Consider the following 17736-nt stretch of genomic DNA (forward strand, 5'->3'; position numbering starts at 1 on the left):
TTTCTCTGCCTAAAGCTACTTCTACCAGGCCACTGAGAACAGGGGAGGGGTGGGATGGGGACAGGGATCTGGATATGGTGGGGTTGACAGCAGGATAATAGAAGTTATGCAAAGGCCCCCAAGAAGTGAGAACTGATTTACTATAGGAGCCAGCTGAAGCTGGGCTGCAGGGAGTGCAGCTGTTTGGGGTGAAATGGGATGGGGATGGGGAGGAGGGGTCCCATGCACATGAGAGCACATGGCCTCATTCAAGCTGGGCTTGGGCTGCTGGAAGTGCGGGGTGGGGGGGGAGAGTGGCATCCACAGAACTACTCGGAAGCTTGGTAACTGATGGGCAAGCAGGCAGCTGTGGGTGATCAGGCTCAGCTACTGTCACCCCTGCCTTCCCTTCCCATAAGCAGGACAGCCGTAGTGCTCTCCCTTCAGCTCCCGGGAGTGTGGCAGCCATTAGATAGCTGGGGCTCCCTCTGTTAAGGCTGGTGGTCTGGAAGTGATCAGCTTGCTCTGACCTGGATCTGGAGGGAAAGCATGGGCTCTGGTGGAGCTGTTGTAGGAAGGCACAGAAATACTCAGGGTCAATAGCTCTGTCTACTGGGCTCAGGTGTGTTTGAGATCATGGCCTTGGAGCCAGAGAAAGCTTGGTTCTGTTAAGGATCCTTTGGGGGAAAGACCCGATCCAAATAGAAACAATGGCAGACCTTTATGATCCAGAGAGTGTGTCTTCTTTATAGTCTGATTGCCCCTGCTCCTTATAACCTCTTGCTGAAGCTGTTCCAGGGTCGACAAGCTAGGCCTGGAGTCAGCCAAGCCAGGGCAGCTCACAATAACCCCCTCAGGGTCTGTACAGGCACCTGTAGACTGCAGACAGTGCCAAAGTCTCAAGGCCACTGCTTTGTGTTGGCTGGTGGGGACAATTGGGGGACTGCCTCAAATACATTCTTTGCTGTTCCCAATGTGGACCAAAGTAAGGCAGGTTTGGTACTAGATGAAGAAGCTTCTAGTAAGGGTTGACCACTGGGAAGTCCCTGATGACTCCCACCTCCACCCAGTCAGAGCCCAGAGAGATCCTGCCAGGTCCTCTGCTCCCAGCAATCCTTAAAGCTGATTCCCGCCTGGGAATGCATGGGCTTTCTAGATAGGGCTGGAATCTGGGAGGAAGACTACTGGCGGAGCTCATTTTAGAAAAGGCGATAGGCACCCTCCTGGCCCTGTGGATCCAAGGCATGGCACCCAACGACAGGGCTTCCCTGTCTGTCCTCTCTGGAGAGCCTGAGAGGAAATGACAGCGCGGGAGCCAGGGCGGGCGGGGAGGGAGGGGCGGTGCCCACAGTGACACGGCCTGTCACAGTGGAGGCGGCCGCGCAGACCCTCCCAGTGGCTGCTGGAGCCGGGGATTCCCCAGCCGCAGATCCCAAGCCCCAGCCGCCACGCGCTGCGTCGCCAGGCTGCTCCATGACCCCTGCTGCCCGGGCATCCCGGACCAGCTGGTGGCCAGGCTGTGCTCGCCCCAGACAGACAGTGGGGTCCCCGGGTTTGGCAACAGGAAACTCTGGGGAGAGAATGGAAAGAAGTGGGTGGTCCGGCCCCTGCGACTTCCCCTGACATCACTGCCCAAATAAGGAGCTTCCCAGCGGCCGCGGGGCGGCCCAGAGCCGCGCCCGCCCCGCGCCCACCCCGCGCCGCGTGGGCCGCCAAGCGAGCGCCCAGGGCACCGCCGGGCGGAGCCGAGCCGGGCGGAGCCGAGCGCGCGGGCGCTGCCGAGCCGCCGGAGGCCGGGCGCGCAGCCCGGCGCAGCCTAGCGCAGCTAGCCCGGCGCGGCGCAGCCCAGCGCAGCCAGCCCGAAGCGCAGAGCCCAGCCGGCCGCAGGTAAGCACGGAGCACGGAACACCCCGCAGCAACGAGGCTACGGCGGGTGGGCGCGGCGGTCCTAGCTTCCCGGATCCCTTGGGTGCGAGCAGCCCGGGCTCTGCGCCGGTGCACGCGCTCTGCGCTCGCGTTTTCCCAACGCTACTTCAGTCATCATCCTAGGGTGACGAGCGTTCCCGCGCCCGCACACCGCCGCGATGCGCAGCCCCATTCGCCCTTGGGTGCGCAGACTCCAGGGTCCTGTGCGGATTCTCGTCCCTTCTCAGGGACGCACCGCGGGGTCTACATACCTCTGGGAACTGCTCAATGGGTTTGGTTGTTCTGGCCACGTTTCCCCGGGAGGCCTCGTCAGTTTCAGACTGTCAGAGCACACAGCCTTTGCTCATTGCGCGCTCACTGTTAAGAGAGTGAAAGTAGCCCTGATCTGGTTCTTCCTTATCCCTGGCAGAATGGCACCTGGCTCAGAGGGGGTAGGGGGTGGTACATAGGGGTCCATACCTCTCAGTGGTAGGTAGTGTGTTGACATTGACAAGGAGATGTTGGGCCTCACAGACTAGTGTTCCCAGAGTCCTGCTCCATGGGTATTTCTAAGAGCACCAACCCTAGCCGCTTGGCATGTGCAGGGTGCTTGGGCTTGGGACAGGACTGATGGTGGCTGCAGAACAGGTGCGGTGGCATCAGCCTTGAGTTCTTAATAGGGGTTTCACATAGTGACCATTGCTCACCTATAAGAATATAGTGAATTTGTGTATTGTTTGGTGGAGACCACAGAGACCAGCCCACAGCAGTGGCTCACCCAGATCAGAGTGGTCCAAACTTCATTCATCTATGCTCTTGTCGTCTAGAAAATGGGGATGAGTGTCCTCCAGGGAGAACTGAGGGCCTGTGAGTTAAATTGTTTTGTAACTGTGAAGTTGTGTGTGTGTGTACTGGTTCCAGTAGTTTGAGTGGTTACTGGGCAGGCACTTGCCATGGCTCTGCTCTGTGACCTAGAACACCATTTCTGCCCTATCATCTGCACAGAAGCAGGCATTAACAAGTGTCCTTTGTGCTGGCTTGCAGATTTCCCAGTGTGTTCCATGGAACGTTCGTTCTGAAGGCTGTGCCACGAGTAAAGGTTTCCTCGTTTAAGTCTGGAAGTTTCCACAAGATCTTTATTACCCATCTGGCCAATCAGTCCAGATTAGCAAATTAAAGGCTCTGAAAAGTCCTGCAGGACAAGAACCTGTTTAACTTTGTCAAATCCATCATTCCTCTTGTTGGCTGTAGCCCTTTTCAAATTATATAGGCTTGCTTCTCCTAGAGCTGATGCAGTGCCGCAAACAAACTGACAGCTGATTTCTAATTGCCCTCTTGGGTGGAGGATGGCCAGGAGCTCAGAGCCACAAGTGGCCTGAGATCGCCCAGTAGTGACCAAATCCACTGAGTAGTTCCTAGAGACAGTTAAACTACCGTCAAAACACTGAGAACGGGGACCAGAACCCAGCGTCCCACCCAGTGCTCGCCCATAACTGAACTGCATGCAGATGTGAGGCGATTCCCTGCTGGGACCAACCTTGCTGCTTTATGCAGGCACCTATAGAAGTGCACTGAGAAACACATCGGTTTACATGATTGGTTATTGGATGAACTATTGATCAGCTACCTACTATGCACTATTTGTTTCTGGGACTCCATGAAGCGGGGATAACTGAACTTCATGACAATCAGTCTTTTCCTCAGACATGCCTGTATACTGCTTCACACTCAACAGCCATCTCTATACATAGACCCACTGTAGAAGTAGATCCCTCCACCCCCACCCCTTCTGTCTTTCACATAACATGTGTGCGCACTCGTGTACACACACACACACACACATGATCCTGTCCACTCATCCACACAAGCTCACACTCTCTCCTACACACTCTACTCCATATACTTGTTCACACTCACACAACTGCTTCTACACACACACACACACACACACACACACACATCCTGTTGTGCCCCAGTCTGTGGCCAAGAGTCACTCATCAGAAAACTCCCTTGTCCCCATGTCCCCAGAGTTAGCAGTTGCTCCTCAGGATGCATCCTGAGTGAGTGAGAATCCCTCTTGGGGCTAAGCCAAGGCCAGGGGTTCTCAGTGTCTCCCACTTTCTTTCACTTCCTGCCCTTTTTGCTCATATTGTCTCACTGTTATTTGGTCACATGGAAAGGGGTGTCCCAGCTCTGGGGAGTGCTGTCCTGTTTGTTTTAATTAACTGTCAAAACAAAAAAGGACCCCACCACGAGGCAGAGAGGGCACAGAGGAGAGGAAGAGCATGAGTGTCCCTGGTGGCAAAGATGGCTTTGACCTAGACTGGCATCTTAGGGGATGTACTAAGTGTTTGCCCGGGCTTGGTGAGTCCCAGGCAGCCATCTAGGGATTGTAACTGTGGAAACTCCACTCCCTTTGTTTCTGGAGCCAGCTCTCTGGTGGGAAGAAAGATGATGAGCATCAGAGGGCACGATGCAGCCACCTGCCTCTGATGCCTGCAGAGAGAGACAGGCAGCCCAGGGTCAGGGCACATTGGGAACAGAAGGAAGAAAGCGCAGAAGTGAGACTTGGGGCTTCAGGAATTCTCAGACTTGACCCTGGTCCTGGGCCCTGAGCAATGAACATGGGGGCAAAGTGTCGAGTGTCAGGAAAAGACTACCAGGCAGAGGACCCAAAGGTAAAGGCCCCACCGCAAGAGGACACAGCTAACCGCTGCTCATGGATTTCCAGCCAGCATCCTCTGGGGGAGCCTGCTGCTCCATCGAAGGCCTAATTACCATCTTGGCTCTGTCACAGAGGCCAAACTGTAAGCATCTTGTGCTTGGAGCCCAGACTGGCTCTGCTCTCTCAGAGGACTAACCTTTCTATCTGACCCACCCCGCCCTTGTCATGCCAAGAGGGTGGCATTCCTGGGGTGCCTCTCTGCCACCCCACTGCAGAGTCCTGTGGTCTGTGTGCAGGCGATTAGAGGCGGTTCAGGTGGTCCATCTGGATGAATGGTGGATTGGTTGTGCTGCTTCCATTATTAATAACCATGATGTCATGCATCTGTGCGGCTCTTGATCGGCTGCAGAGCACTCTCTCCTATTATCCCCTGTGCTCTGTGGGCTGATCTGCCAAGGGGGTGGGGGGCTTGGGAGGAGATCTTAGACATTGTCATACACTGTTGCTGTCGCAGGCTCACCCCGGCCACCTCATGGGCCTGTGCCTCTGTTTCCTCAGCTGCGAGGCCATTTCTGGAGAACCGACTTCCTGAGGCCCTTGGTGAGGTGAAGTGGGGAATCAGCACATGTCAAGGGCCTGGCACAGAGTAGGCGCTTTAGCAACTGCTGGTCCTCATCATCTAAGCAGGGAAGTCAGAATTAAGCAGGATTGTGACTTTCCTGCGTATTTCTATGAGCCCAGCCTGCCTATTTTAGGACTGTCAGTAACATTCTAAAATATATTTACTATGTGTGCATGTCCGTGAGAAAATTGGGGTATAATTTGCAGGAGTCAGTTCTTTCCTTCCACCATGTATGTCCTGGGGATCAAACTCAGGTCCTGGGGCTTGGCAAATTTGTGCACTGAGCCATCCCACCAGCACACAGTAGTAGCCTTTTAAATGTGCCCTGTTGAGGTAATTTACCTACAGTTGCACGGCAAGTTCAGAACAGAGACAAGGTTCAAACCTAGGATAGTGGCCCCAAAGTTCTTTTAAAATCAATGAGAACGATGACCATCATAGTGATTAATGAAATGAGCCCCACCCCCAGGCCTTTGTGGAGATCAGCATTGCTCTTGCTTTATTAAGACTCTGTACGTTGGAAGGTCTTTGGAGTTCTGTGAAGCCATGAGAAGATTTCATAGGAAGCATTAGGAATCTTTCAGAGGAAGGTGTGGATGTGAAAAACGGTCTGAGTAATCATTTAACTAGAGAGACTGGCTGTCACCTGAGGGCACTACAGTGTCCTAAATTCTGTCCCCTCTGTCTGGTTTGGAGACCCTGGCAATGTATCTGGCAACATGGAGCTGGCCCTGGTGCTGCATGGTCAACCAAAGCAGAGCCTCCCAGAGCTCCCGTGCCTAGGAGACCAGATGCATTTTCTACCTGCTTCCCACCTGCTTCCTGTCTCTACTCAGCCCTAGCTGTGGCTTCAACACACTTGCCCCAGCCCCACAGCAGCCACACGACAGCATGCAAGCTGTGAACTTGCCCAGATGCAAGGATGCACCTCCTGCATCCTCACCAGGGACCGTGACCACATGCTATTCTCTCTCTTGGCCCTCAGCTTCTGGTCCTTCAAAAGGGAGTGCTCCCCCTGAGCTGCAGGGCGGGGCGTCCTCACTGCTACACCAAATACATAAGAGAAGCAACCTGAAGGGGGGAGGGGTTTATTTGAGTTCATGATTACAGCGATTACAGCGGGGATGGCAGGAGCTCGCTCACATCAGATCAGGAAGCAGAGAGAAATGACTGCTGGAGTTCAGCTCAAGTTCCCATTCTCCTTTTCTTTCAGGCTGGGACTCAGCCCAAGGGAGTACCACCCACATTCAGGGTGGGTCTCCCTTCCTCAATCAGTCCTCTCTGGAAACACCTACACACCCAGAGGTGTGTCTTCCAGGTGATTCCAAAGCCAGTCATGTTGCCAAGGGAGTTCAACCACAGCCGTCAGACAGATTCTGGAGAAACCCTCCTGCCCCCCATCAGATATGTTACCAAGCACCGGAACAGCAAAGCAGGTGGTCCCGCCATTGTTGTGGGGATTTAATAAGTGGTACTCATAGAACTAAAACCTCTGTGTTCAGCTACTTCACAAGGGCTTGCTCTAAATGGCAGCCTTGGAAGAGGGGTACATTTCATGACAGAATCCCAGTGTTTGGGTGAGAGATTCATCAGCTCTTCTGTCTTTCTTACCCCCCTCCTCATGTGGCTCTGCCTCTGGTCTATGCTGAGGACCAAAGTGGGTCAGAGCCCCCAACATGGGATCACTTCTTTTGCTTTATGCCCATCAGTGGCTCAGGGAGTGGGGGAGTCTGCGAGGCCCACATTGAATGTAGGCTTGTGCTCAGCAAAGCCAGCCCGATCTCCTGGTCCTTAGACCATAAAGCCAGGTGGAGCTACAGAGGGTAAACACCTGGCTTGTGACACTCTCATCTCCTTCTGCAACACTTTAGCTTATTCGAAGGTGGGTCGGGTTCTTCCATGAGCCCAGATCTGGCTCAAGCACTAGGAGAAAGTCTGTATGAAACATGGTACTGTTCCTTTCCGGGTCTCAACTTATACATCTCTAGAATGGGTTTTCACCGGTGACTTAAGTCACAGGACTCCACCGTAAGGCTAACTCTGTCACTCCCTGGGGGATTTGCTGTGCATTTCTTTTTGTAAACTGTGGTTGTGACACCTTATGGTGGAGCACCGGGAAGGCTGGGTGAAGTGGCAGTGTAATGTGCTGGCTCCTGGCCACTTCTGCTTTGCATTCTGCCTGGCTCAGGGCCCTGCACCCCTGCAGGCTGTTGTTCTAGAGGAGTAATCTTCATCCATTGCCACCCCAGTTCAAGTACCCCAGGCTGGTCCATGTAGGTAGACGGTCAGATTGGAGCTCGGGTGCATACACAACTGTCCTTCAGTGAAAGGTGAACTTGAACAACTCTGTGGCTGGTCAAAGTTATTGCTGCTTTTGGGCACTCTTGGAGCTGGAGGGTCTCTGGAGTTCTGAAGCCTCTGTGAAGCCATGAGCAGATTTCACAGAAAAAGCATTTGGAATCTTCCAGACACCTGGGGCAGAACTTACGATGTTGAAAGCCATAACTTCCAACACAAGGTCATTTCTCACACCTGCACCTTTTTCTGGAAGATTCCAAATGTGGGGAAGTCAGAGCTAGGCTGCAGAGCAGGGCATCTTGGGCTGTCAGTGTATTTGCTCTAAAGCTCCCATGTGTCCTGCCTCTGCCTTCCCCCTCTCTGAAGCTCAGGGCACTCATCTGCAGCCCCCTACCCCCTCCTGCCACTTCCATCCCTCCCTACCATCCCTCACCCCCTCCCTACCACCCCGGCCCTAGCCGGTTCCTTTTGCCTGAGCAGTCTGGGTGACTTTTGATGCTGATGCACTCCAGGGAAGGGCTCCAGTGCAGGAGAGGATGCCTCTGGGAGTTTCCCAGCTTCTATTTGGACTTGTTGGCTTGGCTAGATAGGTCCTAGATGAGGAGGACACTGTAGCCTCTACTTGGCAGAGCTGCTTGGGACAGAAGAGACTGGAGAAGGGACAGTAATGTCATGAAATTATTATTTTTCTTAAACCACAAGAAGCCCCAGTTTCTAAAACTGTTTTTCTTTTTAATTTTTTTTTTAATGTGAACTCAAACAGTATGGTTAGAGGATTGGAGACCTGTGTTCAGGTGATCAAGCTAGAGGCTGGAGGCTGAGGACTATCAACTCAAACTTAGCAAGCCATCATCTGAGGTCCTGTGTCTGCTCAGTGCTTCTAGGTAATGTCAGGAGCTGTTCTGGACACAGGTGACACTCTGTGCTCTCCTGGGACTTGTTAACCAGGAAATAGGGAACACAAGAAGGTGTAACTTAACAGGTCAAGCAGGGTAAGAGGCCCACAACAAAATAGCAAACACAAAGGAGGATTCCGGGGGTGGGGTGTCCCCAGGGCTTTTCCTGTGGGAGGCAGGAAAGGTGACAGGAGAGCATAGGCCAACCTCCAGGAGCATAAAGCTGGTTAGGCTAATTCCAGGGGTATTTCCTGTTTCTGTGGGTCACATATGGAATATCTTGACGGAGCTGGCAGGTATGGCTCTAGAAGGCTCAGACTATGGCCTGTCTTACTTTGGTAATGGGACATGGAGTCCTCTTCCTGACAACCATCACAGTAGTATTGGTGATTACAGGCCAGCAGCCACTGGACTGAGCTGTAAGACTGTAAACACTTGTTCATGTTGACCGTCTCCTTCAGTCTTCAGTGAGGCAGGGAGATCCTTACTACCCTGTGGACGTGGAGGCTGAGAGCTGTGGATGAGAAGTGATGAGTTCAAAGCCAGGTCACAGTGAGAGGCGAGAGTGGACCCCAAGTCAGAACTTACTGCCTATGGGATGTTGCGTCCTGTAAGGTGGCTGGAACCCTGCCTTCACCTTTACCTCACACCACTCTGATTATAACAAACAGTGGTGCCTATTTCTGGAAAGCAGCAATAATCCCAGAGACAGGGACATGATGACTAAATCTCTGGTGGCACCCTGGACTCCTGACTGGGTCTTGAGGTAGAAAAGGGACATTGGTGGGAAACTGAAATAGGAAGACAGCAGCTCAGCTGCTCCTCACACCCCGATGTCGGTGTCTTCATTTTGATAAGCACATCATATTACGTAAGATGGGAACTCTAAAGGAAACCGGGTGGCGAGTATTGAGGTCGCTTTCAAATAACCAAATTTCCCCAGTGAAAGGCTGACTTATGACTGAATGGAGAGCTAGCTCAGAGCATGAAGCCCTTGTTGCACAAATGTGAGGATCAGAGTTTGGATGCTTAGAGCCCATATAAAAACCAGGCGGGTGTGGGAGACCTGTCTGTCACCCCAGAACCTAGGTGGTGGAGACAGAGGATCCCCACAAGTGAGCTGGCTAGCTATATTAACCAAAAGGGTGGACCCCAGGTTCAGCAAGAAATCTTGACAAAGAGAGAACAAATGTCCAGTGTCAATCTGACCTGAATACACACGTAAATTCATGTGTGTGCACCTGTTCACAGGTGGTCTCACACCCTTGCAAAGATAATACACACATATACACTACACAAATACACAGTGGAAGGAGAGTGAATCAGTGATTGAATGAATGAATGAATGAATGAATGAATCCACATACATTCCCACCACGTGACCTTCCAGAGGTTACTCAGGGAAGCCAGGAAAGAAGGACCCTAAGTATTGGACTCTCTGGCTTTGCTGGCCACCCCAGCATGCCACAGAGAGTGACACAGAGAGAAACACAGTGACGGCCCAGTGTCTGGACACAGTGGTCAAGGGATACTGAAGTGTCTTCTAGGGAAGTGGCCCCAGTGACTATTCAATTCACCATGTCACCTGCCTTTCTGATTGTTCTGAGTCTGCCCCATGCATCTGGTGGCAGTTTGCCACCTTGTTTCCCAGCTCCTGTGACCAGCAGGTGGGCACCAGGTGTTAGGGCAGAGCTGTGTCCTGTAAGGGACTTGCAGTATCTGAGAGTGGAGCAGAAGGGAGCAGAAAGCAGGGAGAGAAGGTGGGGCTAGGTATTCTGGTTCACTTGGGTGTTGGAAAACACTTAGGCCTGGAGAAGGGTTTCCTGGGAATGGAGGGAAGAGACTGGGTTGTAGCAGTTTCAAGGGTAGGGCCTAATTTGCTATCCACAAACACTCAACTTGGCTTAGGTGAGTCTCTGGGACCCTTCTGCTGAAAACCACTGAGCCCAGACCATTTTCCACCTCTTCCTAACTGCTGGTCCATACAGTTAGTCTTAGTCAAGCTTTATACTGCTGTGAAGAGGCACCATGACCAAGGCAACTCTTACAAAGGATAACGTTTATTTGGAGCTTGCTTATGGGCTCAGAGGGTCAGTCCATTATCATCATGGCAGGAAACATGGTGGCATGCAGGCAGCATGGTGTTAGTGAAGTAGCTGAGGGTTCTACATCTGGATTGGCAGGCAGCCAGAAGTGTAAGTGAGCCATTAGGCTTGGGTTGAGCTTCTGAAACCTCAAAGCCTACCCCCAAGTGACACACTTCCTCCAACAGAACCATACCTCCTAATAGGACCACTTCCTGAGCCTTTGGGGGACATTTTCATTTAAACCACCGCATTGCTTAAGCCTTTCTGGGTTGCACTCACTGGACATACCTTTGCCTGGGCATGTGGACATGTGGGGTATCCCTGAGATATCAGTGAGCCAATTGATGTGTGGGTGTACAGGAAGCCATCTGCATTCTCCTAGATGATATTTAGAGCAGAAAGGGAGGATGCCCATGCTAAGATGGGGGTCTTTGGTTTGTTACTGAAATAGGTTGTTTGTCTTTAAGCTAGTGTCTCATGTAAGCTCCAGCTGGCCTTACACTCTCTGTTTGGCCAAGGATGACCCTGAACTTCCATCTTTCTGCTTCTACCTCCTGAGTGTTGGGATTATAAGTCTGTACCACCATGCTCAGTTTGCCAAGTGCTAGGGATCAAACTCAGGGCTCTGTGAATGCTAGGCCAGCTTAATCAAGCTCCAATCCTGTAAATTGAAAAAGCCAGCATTTCTCATGGTAGGTTTGTAGAGTATAGCATTTCTCATGGTAGGTTTGTAGAGCATGTGTCTTAGGATGTATAAATGTGCATAGGGAATAAAAAAAAAAACCATAGCTGAATACTTTGGGTAAAATGTAAAGGTCCTTATACCATAGGACTCCTAGGTGTGCCTATGTTGTAGGAAGTGTGCTGAAAATCCATCAAAGGGTGTGTGTACGTGTTGTGAGTGTGAGACTGTGTTCAGGAGTGTATCGTGCGCAGCTTTCCAAGATTGACTGATCAGAGAAGGTATATGTGTGTGCATGTGCACATCCATGTACGCAAGCATATAAGAAGGTGGGCTGGAGATCTGCAGAGATGCATTCTGGGAAATGCTGAAGTCATCTAAGGTCAAAGCTAAAAGTGTCATGTGAACACACAGTAACTTTAAAACTTGTTTCTGCCTGTTCGCTCAGCTTGCCAGCTTCTCACATTTTCTGATTCTGTTAACTTAATTCCTTTTTTCTTAGAAGAAAAGTGGCAAATGGCATGCAAACACTCCCTCCCCCTCCGTGTTGCTGTGCCCCTGGGAAGCGTGAGGACTGAGGACTGTACGGTGCACACCCATTGCAGCAACCATGGCCTGGTTCATAGAACAACTTCGTGTCTGCTCTGTGATCCAGAAACCCACGTGTGATGTTGTTGTTTCAGGAGCTAAGTAAACAAATAAATACATCACCTCACTAAAAAAAAATGTCAGTCCAGACCCGAGGCAGCTTTGTGAGCATGGCTTGCTCATGCTTTCTCCTGGTACTCAGACACACAGGAGTATGTGTGTCAGTTACACTTAAGGGCCAGGGCTCCACCACCCAGTGTGCACCGTGAGCCAGGTGAGAACGCCTGTGATTTGACGATGTGATATCTCACCGGGCATGGCTTCACCCCATGTGCTGGTCCTAATCTTGCCCAGGCCATCTGGCTCTCACTCCCGTGGATAAACTCTGCCACCTCCTGCCTCCTCCGACATATCAATGTCCCAGAAGGGGCAGGGTCCCTGTGCAGTTCAAGCTCAGCCTCCTTACCCGGCTTATATGATGTACATTCTTTTAAAGATGGTGCACAATAGAGGAAGCGATCAATAACAGAAAGGGGGATTTTCGGGGGGACTTTCTTTATGGGTTAGATTACAGGGGCCATGGGAAGACGTGAGAACCGACTCATTTGCAAATGGAAGGATGGGTTCAACTTGTCCCTCAGACTCTGCCCTGCCCTACTTCTGACCATTTTTAGCCTTGATCAAGTGACCTGAGTCTCTGAACCTCTGTTTTCTTGGCCATAAACAAGGACTATGCAACCACTTGACAGGACCCCAGTTCCATGCTATGACCTTGGTGGAGAGCCTAGAACAGTGCCTAGTACAGAGGAAGCAGCAAGCTCACCGTTATCACACATGCAAAGAATTCCAATAACAGAGTAAAATAACAGCCACGTGCAAAAATAAGCAGATAGCTCCCAAGGTGAAAATGGCCCCTAAACACATGATACTTGAACTAAGTCCAAGGGACTGGGAGTTTAAGTGGGATTATTTTGCCTAAAAATGGCCAAAAAAAGAAAAAAGGAAAAGGAAAAAAATGTATAGTGATGCATAGAAATCAAATGCTTGCAAAGACCTAGGGAACTCGGAAGGCTCAATTGTCGTGAATGAAGGCTTTCAGAGGACATACTTGCTTAATCAGGCCAATCCCAGATCCAGAGAGACCTGTGTGTAAGGGCCTTTCCTGTAGCATGTTGTGTGTCAGAGGACTGACAAGGCTCTTCGTGCCTGGCTGAGGCTATGCTCAAATAGTAGTGTGGGATGTCTTGCATCCATTATAAAGAAAGATGTGTCCCTTTGGGGCCAGCCAGGAAGGAGAGTCAGGGTATACTCCTCACCAGAAGAAGGCTTCCATGCAATGTGTTCTGTACAATCCTGTGCTAACCCAGAACATGTTCAGGTTAGTGCAGACTAAGTGTGGCCCTGCACATGAAGAGTGGTTTCTGTGCTCATGGAAGCTGCCTCAGAGAGGAGTCGAATTTGAGAGGGTGGAAGAGACACTGTCAACCTCATAATACCACTCTCTTTGTGTGTGTGTGTGTGTGTGTGTGTGTGTGTGTGTGTTCATACATTTATTTAATTTAATTTATTTATTTTGGTTCTTATTTATTTATATATTATTTGTTTATTTATTTATGGTTCTTTTGTGGTAGGGCTTCACTTTATACAATCTGTAGCCTAGGCTGGCCTCAAATCATGATAGTACTCCTGCCTCTGCCTCCCAAATTCTGCGATTATTTGAGTGAGCCACTATGCCTGACTTGAATATGTATTTGTTTTGTTTTGCAACAGAACTTCATGCAGGTCCAGCTGCCTTCTGTATTTCTATGTAGCCTAGGATAGCCCTGAAGGCCTAGTCCTTCTGGCTTCACTTCCCAAGTGCTGGGATCAGAGGCATTAGTTCCCGTGCTCAGGAACATGAGCATTTTAAGTAAAGACAGTTAAAAAGAAAGACAGAAAGAAGAAAAGGAAGTAAACCTCTGATGTATAGGATTAGTGTGGTGCTGAGTCATGGTGGGCATCACACCTGGTGCCTAGCACCTTGTGAGTGCCCCATGAACATCTCCCCCGTCTTCTTTTTTCCTCCATGGAGGTTGGTCCTTCCTCCACCCCTGAATTTCCACTTAGTGTTTTCCCAAACTTAGTAAGTATTCAGTGGCGATTACAACAGTGTCAGCCACTCTCCTGCGGTGTCACCCACGTAGAGCCACTTGTTCAGAGAACCCATCTGCCTCTCACCTAGACAGCCTCAAGGCTCCTTTCTTCATTGTGAAGAGAAGGCTGTCATCTAGCCACCCCTTCCACGCCTCCTGTCTCTCCCACCTTGCAGTATGGGCCCTCTGTCACCCCACATGCCCAGGGTGAACCTCAGTCGTGTGGATCATGTCTGGCTCGTTTCTCTTCTGTTTCTGTTCACAGCCAGGCTTTCCAACCCCCGGGGATGTGGGCTTTCCTGGTCCCCTTCCCCCACCAGCTTCCACCTGGCCCTGATGAATTCCATCATGCCTGCTTAAAATCATCCGACTTCCAATTTGCTAATTTAATTCTAGTCTTACAGAATTTTGGCAACCCTGCCAAGCCGGGTGCCAGATGCAGATTTAATGAGCATATTTTCAGTTCTTTCTTTCCTGTCTCCATGAAGATGCTGAAGGGAATGGGCTCTGGACTTGCTCCCAGGATCCTGCTTCCCTGGAACACCCTTGCTTGCCTTTGACCCAGCACCTCAGGGTAAGGCCCTCCTGCCAGAGCTCTCCCTAGCTGCCCGGAGAGGTCCTGGAGAAGAAGCCATCATTGTATCCTGCTACTCATCCTAGACACCCCAACCCACTTCCCAGCATTTGGGCCTCACAGGAAATGTATTTGGAGAAAATTGCTTATTTCCTCCAGCCCATGTCTTCCTGTAGCCATGTGCAGCTCAGCAGATGTTTGCAGATGGAGGTTTTAGCAAACACACACTGAGCGCTTTCTAGCATGGACCATCCACAGCCTACAACAGGATTATGGCATGGGGGACTGTGACCCACACTGGCAGGCTCAGACCATTCACACTGGTCACCTCATTTGAACCCATACCCTCTCCTTACGGGAAACATCTTCACCCCCCCCCCAGGGGAAAGACTCAGAGAAGTCGGGTGGGCGGTTCGAGGCCATAGAGTGGTGAGCAGCAGAAGTGGGACTCTGCTTGAGGCTTTTGATGTTAAATATAGAGCTCTTTCCATTGACCAGGAACAGTGACTCAGGGCCTGGCACTGCTGCCTGTGATCCCAATGTAGTCACTGCTCATGACCGGTCAGAGCAGGCTCATATATACAGATGCACCTGCTGCCCCACACAGATGTCCTAACAGTGCAGACAAGGTCATGGAGCCTGAGTTTTGGGAGCTGTAGACACCGAGTATACAGTGCTTAAGGGATCTAACGGGAGGCACAGCAACCTGGATTCTAAGCTGCAGCAAGAAAGGCCAAAGGGGGCCTCACATGGAGCTTCCCTGGAAGAGAAACAGGTTGGGGTGCCCCAAGGAAAGCCTTGCCTTAGGGCAGCTTTATTCCCTTTCTGAGCCTTGGCTTTGCTTGGGCGTGAGTTGAGGTTGGCTATCTCATGATGTTTTAGATAGTGGAACCTCCTCTCAGACCCTTAACTATTTTTTTTTAACCCAAATAAAATCATATACTGAATTCCCATCATATAACAGAGGGGCAAAATTGAAGGTATCTTGAGTCACATGTGGCTTTGCAGGGAGCAAGTTGGAAATTTTTCATTGGCATCTGTCATTGTTGCCAATGTGTCTCCTCCCCTCCCCCACCACACACACCCTCCTCCCTGGGTTAGATTTGTAGCTGCAGCCTCAGGGCTTTGCAGCCTGGAGAAGGCAGTGTGACCCGACCATTTCTCCTCTCCGGTCTCCATTTCTCACTCCCAGTCCTCCCAGGTAAAGACTAGATAAGCCGATGCAGAGTTCCTTAGCACTTGCCCAGCTCAGTACCCAGACGTTCATGTCCTCGACTGAACTAGATGTGAGGTCAGAATCAACGGTGGTGGGGTGCTCCTGAGACCACCTAGAACAGCGCTGCCTGCGTGCTCAGCCTTACTACAGGGGACTCTGGTTCTCAGGAGCACTCAGGAAGAGCCTGGGAGGAGGAACATTTTGCTGAGCGTTACCAACAAGCTTCTCAAGACTGGAAGAAAAAGAGGGTGGGCACAGGGTAGAGGTAGAGCTGGCGGCCCACGGGGAGAACAGTCCCCTGGCTGTGGCTCTTCATGAGTGCCAGAGGCTGGCCCAGGTCCATCCCCAGACCTTAGAATTGGGTACAAGATCAGAACTGTATCCCAGTAGCTGGCAGCAAGAAGGTAGAGAAGAAACAGTTGGAAGCTGGTAGAGGTGCAGCTAGGGAGGAGGCTCCGCCCTGCAGCCTGATCCTCGGGTACCAATCACTGCCCTTGCATCGTCTCCCTGGAGCCAGGCTGCAGAGGACTGTTTCCCAAGTCTGGGAGAGGGCCTCCGGTGGGGCCTTCCCCCATGGGGTGGAGGGAGGAGTGAGTAGGGAGGAAGGGATGGGCAGGGGATGCTTTTCATCTCATTGGAGTTATTTCTGGCTCTGCTCAGGCTACTGCAGTCTCTGTGGAAACTGTCTGTGCCCAGCTCAGTGTGGAAACACAGGGAGGTTTAAAAGGATGATGTATGCTGAGAAGATAACAGGGAAGCCATGGCTGCTGCTGCTGCACACTGTGTGTGTGTGTGTACGTGTGTGTAAGCATTTCTGTTCTGGACCTCTGAACACACACACACACACACACACACACCTGTTGTCTCCTTTCCACTACCTACCCACTCTCCTGGGATACCTTCCTCTTGAACTTTCTCATGCTGTCTGGGAGTGAAAGCTGACCCCTCTGTGAAAAGATGTCCACATCACACCCCACAGACTCCTAAGCTGGTTCTGCCGAAGGGGAGTATAGCTGGAAATCAGCTGTGAAATACTGATTATCCAGGATTACCTGTGTGAACCTGGTATAATCACATGGGTCCTTTAAATATATGTATAAATTAATATTTTAATTATACAAATGTATAGGTTATCATGGGACCAATACCTATAGGTAGCATCTGAAGAATGCAGAGTATGAAAGACTCAACTGGCCACTGGTGGCTTTAAGGGGGGGGGTTGTTAGTCAAGATAAGAGGGGATTTTCTACTAGATGTAAGAGGTGAAGGAATGCATTCTCCCCTGGAAGTTCTAAAATGGGCCTGTTGCCACCTAGATTTTAGATACGGTGAGTTGCATTTTAGAATCCCACCCTCCAGAAGCCTTGGGTAATACGTTAGCATATATCAATCCATTAAGATGTCTTATCCCAGCAGCCTCTACAACTCAAGTGACAAGGAGCTGAGCCTGTGATGGGGAGAGGGCCTCCCTGTGTCCGGGAAAAAGTTGTGCATGTGTTTGTTCACTTTTGGGGGGGGGGTCTGAATTTGCCCAGGATCTCACTGCTAGGCACAAGTCCTCTTGGTGAGCATGCAGTGCTCTAGAGCCCTGGGCAAGTACTCTGCAAGCACACAGTGCAGATACATCCTCATGGCCAGCTCTCCAGGTCCTGCCCCTGTGAGCGCATGTGTGTCACTGCTGGCTGACACCTGTTGTGACACCTGGGTGTGCATACAGGGGGATGCACATGTACAAGGGTTAGACCTGCACACTGGCTCATCTTCCAGCCGTGGTGTGCGGCACTTGGGCTGACTGAGCCCCATCTGGACTGAGACCCCTTGCTGGATACTTCTTTTATGCCCAGACTCGGGTGAAACCTGGGAAACATGACCCCCAGGGTGTGGTAACAGGCAAGGTTAGGGGGGATGGGTGCAGAACTGAGGGAGGCTTTCTAGTCCCTGTCATGCAAATCTGCCGAGTCTGTCCCTGTCCCACTTTATAGATTAAGAAACTGAGGTCCAGACAGAAATGCTTGGGAGTAGCAGCAAGAGAGCTGAAACCAGAGCATGGGTGCAGCCCAAGGACAGAGCTACTTTTTCATTCACTGTCTAG

General features: G+C 51.2%; 1 protein-coding gene and 1 long non-coding RNA gene across 8 annotated transcripts in view; one reads left to right on the forward strand and one right to left on the reverse strand.

The window, feature by feature from the left end:
- Positions 1 to 2294, reverse strand: part of Gm38632 — a 30800-nt gene extending 28506 nt beyond the window's left edge. Inside the window, exon 1 of the long non-coding RNA XR_003955100.1 lies at positions 2157 to 2294. This is a non-coding gene — a long non-coding RNA (predicted gene, 38632). The remainder of the gene's footprint in view (positions 1 to 2156) is intronic.
- Positions 1 to 17736, forward strand: part of Hivep3 (human immunodeficiency virus type I enhancer binding protein 3) — a 404287-nt gene that overhangs the window by 297341 nt on the left and 89210 nt on the right. Inside the window, exon 1 of one of the 7 annotated variants that reach the window (XM_011240453.2) lies at positions 1674 to 1866. The exons of the other annotated variants lie outside the window; for them this stretch is intronic. The gene's annotated coding sequence lies outside the window, so the exon portion shown is untranslated. Of the gene's footprint in view, positions 1 to 1673; positions 1867 to 17736 lie in introns of those variants that run through there. 7 annotated transcript variants of the gene reach the window in all.

The sequence above is a fragment of the Mus musculus genome, chromosome 4, assembly GCF_000001635.26.
Source record: "Mus musculus strain C57BL/6J chromosome 4, GRCm38.p6 C57BL/6J".
Classification (NCBI taxonomy): domain Eukaryota; kingdom Metazoa; phylum Chordata; class Mammalia; order Rodentia; family Muridae; genus Mus; species Mus musculus.